Raw genomic sequence first — 6000 nt, forward strand, 5'->3', positions numbered from 1 at the left:
TACTCCCTTGGGATAAGTTTATCTGCAATGCAGTCTTTATGAAGAGGAAGAGAAAAAGGATATCAGGAGGAAACAGAAGTCCAAGCGTAATAATATGCTAAGGGGCCTTGTGATCTCCACTAAACTTGTTTCCTGACTCACTAGGATTAGTAGAACGGAAAGCATGGCATTTACAAAATGTTAAAAAGTGAAGTTTTAACTATGTAGAAATTATCTGTCTCAAATATAATACTTTCCCACTATTCGAATAAAAGTTAGTCATGTAATTTTAGTTCTTTAATATTTTAGTCTTTAACAGTTATTGAATACTCCATACCAAATTCTGTCTTTTCAGTATACAGTACAACATATATTGGAGGCGAGGAAGAATCTCTCTCTCCCACAAATGGATAGGGAGATAGAATAGTAGAGAACAGCGCATATCTCACTATCCACAGGTATCTTTGAATAAAACTGTGATTGGATACACTTGTGTGTAAAGTTTCTTTGAAATAAAGCTTACTTCCATAGATAAAATTCAGTTGAAATCAATTGATAAATAGGCCAAGGGTAGCAATTATGTATACGCTATTAGTAGGAATAGCGTATCGTGCAAATGTTGGTCCACAAAGGCCAATCTACAGTTTACCTTCTCCACACAGGCTACTTCTATATACCCAAATGTAGTATTTAATTCAGCTTGCTATGTGGAGCTTCCCAATCAGGAAAGCTTTCATAGTTGTAACAGATGCCTTCCACACTGCTAGTGTAGAAACTTCTCACACAAGACCTGAAAGTAATTGTGAGTGGTAAGAAAGCCTTACTGGAACTGCAAGGATCAGTATAGCAATCTGGGTTAGATATTAGTTAGATACCGTATTTTTCGCCCTATAGGATGCACTTTCCCCCCTCCAAAAATGAAGGGGAAATGTGTGTGCGTCCTATGGGGCGAATGCAGGCTTTCGCTGAAGCCTGCGCACCGACCCCTCTTGCTCTCCAGGCTTCAGGAAGCTATCCACCCAGCCCGGCAAGCTCCCAGAGCGATGCCAAAGCTGTGAGCAGCTTCGCCATCGCTCTGGGACCCGTTCTGGGGGCTGGGGTCGGGGGAAGCTCGGGCTTCCCCTGCCCCCAGCCGCGCAAGCTCCCAGAGCGATGCCGAAAGTGCGTGCACCTTTGCCATCGCTCTCCGACCCGTTCTGGGGGCTGGGGTCAGGGGAAGCTCAGGCTTCCCCCACCCCTGCAAGCCCCGGGAGCGATAGCGACCGTGCACGCAGTTTCGGCATCGCTCTGGCTCCTGTTCTGGGGGCTGGGGTCGGGGGAAGCTCGGGCTTCCCCTGCCCCAGCCCCGCGCCTGGGGGGGGGGAAATTATTTTTTTCCCTTTATTCCCCCCCAAAAAAATCTAGGTGCGTCCTATGGGCCGGTGTGTCCTATAGGGCGAAAAATATGGTACACATGGTTGCCATGAAGAAGTGGGGAGCCATATGGAGAAGGTATTATGCAGATTATTCACAAGAGTTCAGCATAGCAGCATAATGAGCAGTTATTGTAAAATCTATCACTGATCCCCATAAAAACTTCCGGCAGGTGAACAAAAGTTCAATTTTCAAACAGGAAACAAACATAATAAACTGCCACAGCCAAACTGAATTTAGACTCAAGTCCAATGTTCAGCTAACATGTTAGTATCTGCCTACAAGTGGCATAGTTGGTTACAAGTCACCAACACTCTTCAACTGCTAGCAACGCTAGAGGCGGCAACCTATTTATAGACTCATTAGTGTTTCTCAGAATTCCCACCAATAAACTACAAAAACCATGTATCTTATAGGAGTAAGAGCACCATTCCTGGAACAATATACAGGAACAATTATTCCAAAGAAAATGCAAGCAAAGGTAAATCCACTGAGATGCACTCACCAAGAAGAAAAGTTAGATTGCTCCAGTCTCCATACAGTCTGAAATCTAAGTAGAGGGGGAAAAAACCAGAACAATTAACAGCAACACAAAGACTGGCTGGTTCTATAACAGGGATGGGAATCCGAGGTTCCACAGAAGCTGCTAGGCTACAACTCCCATCAACCCTGGCTACTGCTCATTTTGGGTGAGCTGATGGGAGTTGCAGTTCAAAACATCTAGGGGACACTGGAATGAGGAAACCTTCCGTGAGGTTAACTAGTACTCACTGTTCTTACTGAAGCACTAGCCTTTCTGAAATTATATCAAAAATATTTCCCCTTGCTGGAAGATCCATTTAAAGCAGGCTTCCTCAAACTTGGCCCTCCAGGTGTTTTTGGCCTACAACTGCCATGATCCCTAGCTAGCAGGACCAGTGGTCAGGGATGATGGGAACTGTAGTCTCAAAACATCTGGAGGGCCGAGTTTGAGGAAGCCTGATTTAAAGGATTGACCATAAAAAGTGATAAATAAATGTTGATCATGTAGATTGACTCATTTGGTTCGAGACTGCACACCTGCCTGAAGGGCCACCGAGAATGTACAAGACCACTGTGGAGGCTACTGTAGGCAATTTGGGTAGCCTACACAATGGCGAGTGTAGTATACAAGTGTTACCCTGTTCCCATTGGAATGTAAGAGCTCAGAACAAAGGTCCAGCATACTGATTCCATGGCCAACAAGATGTCTATGGAAACCTACAAGCAGGACCAGAGTTTGACAGTACCCACCCATCTTTTTTTCCTAATTAAATTTGGATACTGCCCTTCATCCACAGATCTCAGGGCAGTAAAGTGGTACCTGGGTTTAAGAACAGTCCTGTTTACGAACGATTTGGTTTACAAACTCCACTAAACCGGAAGTCCTGGTTTGCGATCTTTACCTTGGTCTAAGAACAGAATCCGAACAGTGGAAGGGCCCTGGCGATGGGAAGCCTCATTAGGGAAAGTGTGCCTTGGTTTAAGAATGGTTTTGGTTTAAGGCCTGACTTCCAGAACGGATTAAGTTCGTAAACCGAGGTACCACTGTACTTGAGATTCCCAAGCATTCAGAGGCATATTGTCTCCCACCATAGCTATTATAGCTAGTAGTCATTCACATTCACTCATCCTCCATTGATCTGTCTAATCTTCTTTTAAAGACAGCAAAGTTGCTGCAAAGTTATAACCTTTCCTCACAGGGGAGTTGCTTCACCCCCTTGCTCATTTTGGTTGCCTTTTTCCAGATATTCAATATCCTCCTTCAGCTGCAGCAAGCAATCATATTCTCACCAGTTTTCTATAATAGCATTAAGCTACAGGGTGTTTTAGTTTCATTCACTTTCTTAATGATCCCCGAAGTAAAATTCAACATATCTATCATGCTATCCCCCATAACCTCAAGGTTTCATTCCTGGATAGCTCTGACCCCTACCAGCACGTAGGATTTTTTGCTGTTGGTTTTTGTGCCCCAATGTGCTTCATTTTACACTTGCTAACACTGAATTACATTGCCACTATACTGCTCATTCACACAGTTTTGGAGAGATTCTCTATAATTCAGAAGCATTTATCACTAGTCCCCGTGTGGCAGTTGGAATGTTTGTATCATCCCCAATTCAGCTGAAAACCATTACTACATGGGCTTAATGGGCAGAGGAATAAAACAGGATGATAACTTCAGTGAACAAACTGCACAGAGTTCCAATACGACTGGTTGTAGCAAATCAGCAGTTGTCACAATCCAAACCACTCAGTTCTAAACTCCGTGAAAGCGCAACTGCTCCAATTTCTACTCCTTTTGCCATCGGAACGTAGAGGCAGATGCAATTTGGGGTCTTTGGGACCCGTCTGCCCGCTGCAAACAACTCCATGCGACTTTTACCCTTTTTGTGATGCACTCTTCCCAACAGCGGCCACCAACAATAGCCCTACCCACGTAAAGAGAACATAGGGAACACAGGCCTGTAGGCACCAGTGTCCCATTTCCTATAGTGCCCCCACAAACAGGGCATGAGACACCCTCACCTCCAAGTGGTGGGGATCCCCATCCACCAACTCCTTAAGGAGAAGACCCACGGGCCACAGAAGGTCGTTTCAACTTACATGGGACTCTGGCTCGAAATAGTAAAAGCCCCGTCCTAGGGAAAGGGCAGGGTTTTGAAGAAGTAGGGCTCCAAGAAGTCAGCCAGACAATGGGGCAATGGTGTCTGCTGCCCCGTGGAGTGGGGGGGGGGGAGGCGGAACGACCCTCCAAGACCCCAGATCCCCGACCTGCTTTGACTGGCAAGGCTCAGGCCAGGAGGAGGAGGAAGAAAGGCATCGAAGCCGGTGTACTGGCTCTGCCCAGGTGTGCCGCTGCCGCCGCGCCTCAACTCACCTGCCCGCCTCTTCGCCCTCCGCACCCAGCAGCAGCGCCGCCGCAGCCGCCCCTCCCGGGACTCCGCCGCTGCCTCCGTCGCGGCCGGCGCTCGGGGGACTCGGCCCCACCACGAAGCTGGGAGGCGGCCGCCCACACATCCGGGGCGCGGGGGAAGGCCGTGGGGGGGGCACACACACACGCTCCCCTTCCTCACAGGCGGCGGCGGCAGCAGCAGGCGAGAGGGGAGCTGGTCCCCCTGCCGCCGCCCCGGCTTCTCATCCCCGAGAAGGCGGCTCCCCTCCACTCGCGCCTCGGTCGGTGTCGGTGCCGGCCCGCCTGCGGCCTTTGCCCTCGCCACACTGGTAACCTGCTGCCCGTCACCGCCCCCCTCACTCCAACTTCCCGGCCAGCCTCCCCGCCGCCATCTTGTTTCGGGGTGGGAGGGGAGAGAGAGCGAGAGAGCGACTGCTTTCGAGCGCACGCGCGGTCGAGGGAATCCCGGCTTGTTGGGAGAGCAGAGGGAAAGAAAGGAGCCCGGCGCGCTTGCGCGGGAGAGCGTGGCGTTCGCTTTTCACACCTGCTGAGAGAGAGAGAGAGAGAGAGAGAGAGAGAGAGAGAGAGAGAGAGAGCAGCTGGGAAAGGGGCGGGGCTTGGTTGTCTCCCTTGCTTGACAGCGCGCGGATGGAGGGACGGAGGGAGGAAGAGCCAGCCTGGAGCTCGGCTGCAAATGCTGCATGCTTCTGCATGCGATTGGGAGGGGATAGAGGGGGAAGCCACGTGCAGGGAGCGGCAAAAGCGAAGTTGCTGCGTCGCAGCAAGGAGATAAATAACTAGGCAACTTTTAGAATAACTTTTATGCTTTTGTATTTGTTGAAGCCTCCCAGAGTGGGTGGGGCAACCCAGTCAAATGTGTGGGGTACCTAATATTAGGCCTGGCACCTTCATTATACACCTTTAGGTGACAGACAAAAACGGCCCTCTTTAAAGCAGGCTTTTGGTTGATTTGATTGATATCCTACGCCCTTTTAAAATGTGTTGGGGGGTGTTATGGGGTTGTTTGTTTTTATTTGGTTATGTATTTTGTGGTTTTATATTCTGATGTTATGCTGTAAACCGCCCTGAGACATGTGGGTATAGGGCAGTATATAAATTCAATAAATTATTACAGTACTATCATCATCATCAGTGCTGTTTTTCTAAAAAAAAGAGGTGCCAGAACTTGCCACAAACTCCTTGTTCTCTTATACAGTCAAAAGTCTCGGCCGAACGTTTTGGAAGCCAAATGCCAAAAACCTGGAAGTGAATGCTTCCGTTTTCGAACACGCCTCAGAAGCCAAATGGCTTACAAGGTGCATTTTTCATCCCCCCCCCCCGACTTTGCAGCCAGCCCTTTGATCCTCGGTTTTCGGAAATTTCAGAAGTCGAATGGGCTTTCGGAACAGATTACCTTCAAAAACTGAGGTTTGAATGTAATGGCAATGGTGCCCACCTGAGAGGTGCCAGAACTGAGTTCAAGCTGAAAAAAGCCATGATGATGATATATGGTTTTATTTAGACATATATACAACCTGCACCCAGATGAAGGCATTGCAGAACATACACATCCTGTGAGGGCCTAGTTTCCCCCTTAAGGGCAGCAGTGGATTCAAAGGACAGCAGAAAGTGCATACAGTGGTACCTCGGGTTAAGTACTTAATTCGTTCCGGAGGTCCGTTCTTAACCTGAAA

The 6000-nt window shown here is 48.5% G+C and overlaps 1 protein-coding gene across 3 annotated transcripts in view; it reads right to left on the reverse strand.

The window, feature by feature from the left end:
- APC (APC regulator of WNT signaling pathway) overlaps positions 1-4936 on the reverse strand; it is a 65065-nt gene extending 60129 nt beyond the window's left edge. The window contains exons 1-2 of one of the 3 annotated variants that reach the window (XM_083702174.1): positions 4292-4936; positions 1898-1942 (exon numbers count right to left, since the gene is read on the reverse strand). The gene's annotated coding sequence lies outside the window, so the exon portion shown is untranslated. The remainder of the gene's footprint in view (positions 1-1897; positions 1943-4291) is intronic. The other 2 variants (XM_083702178.1, XM_083702175.1) reach the window with 2 other exon arrangements.
- Positions 4937-6000: the final 1064 nt, after the last annotated feature.

Source organism: Podarcis gaigeae (genome assembly GCF_964106915.1).
Source record: "Podarcis gaigeae genome assembly, chromosome: 11".
Classification (NCBI taxonomy): Eukaryota; Metazoa; Chordata; class Lepidosauria; order Squamata; family Lacertidae; genus Podarcis; species Podarcis gaigeae.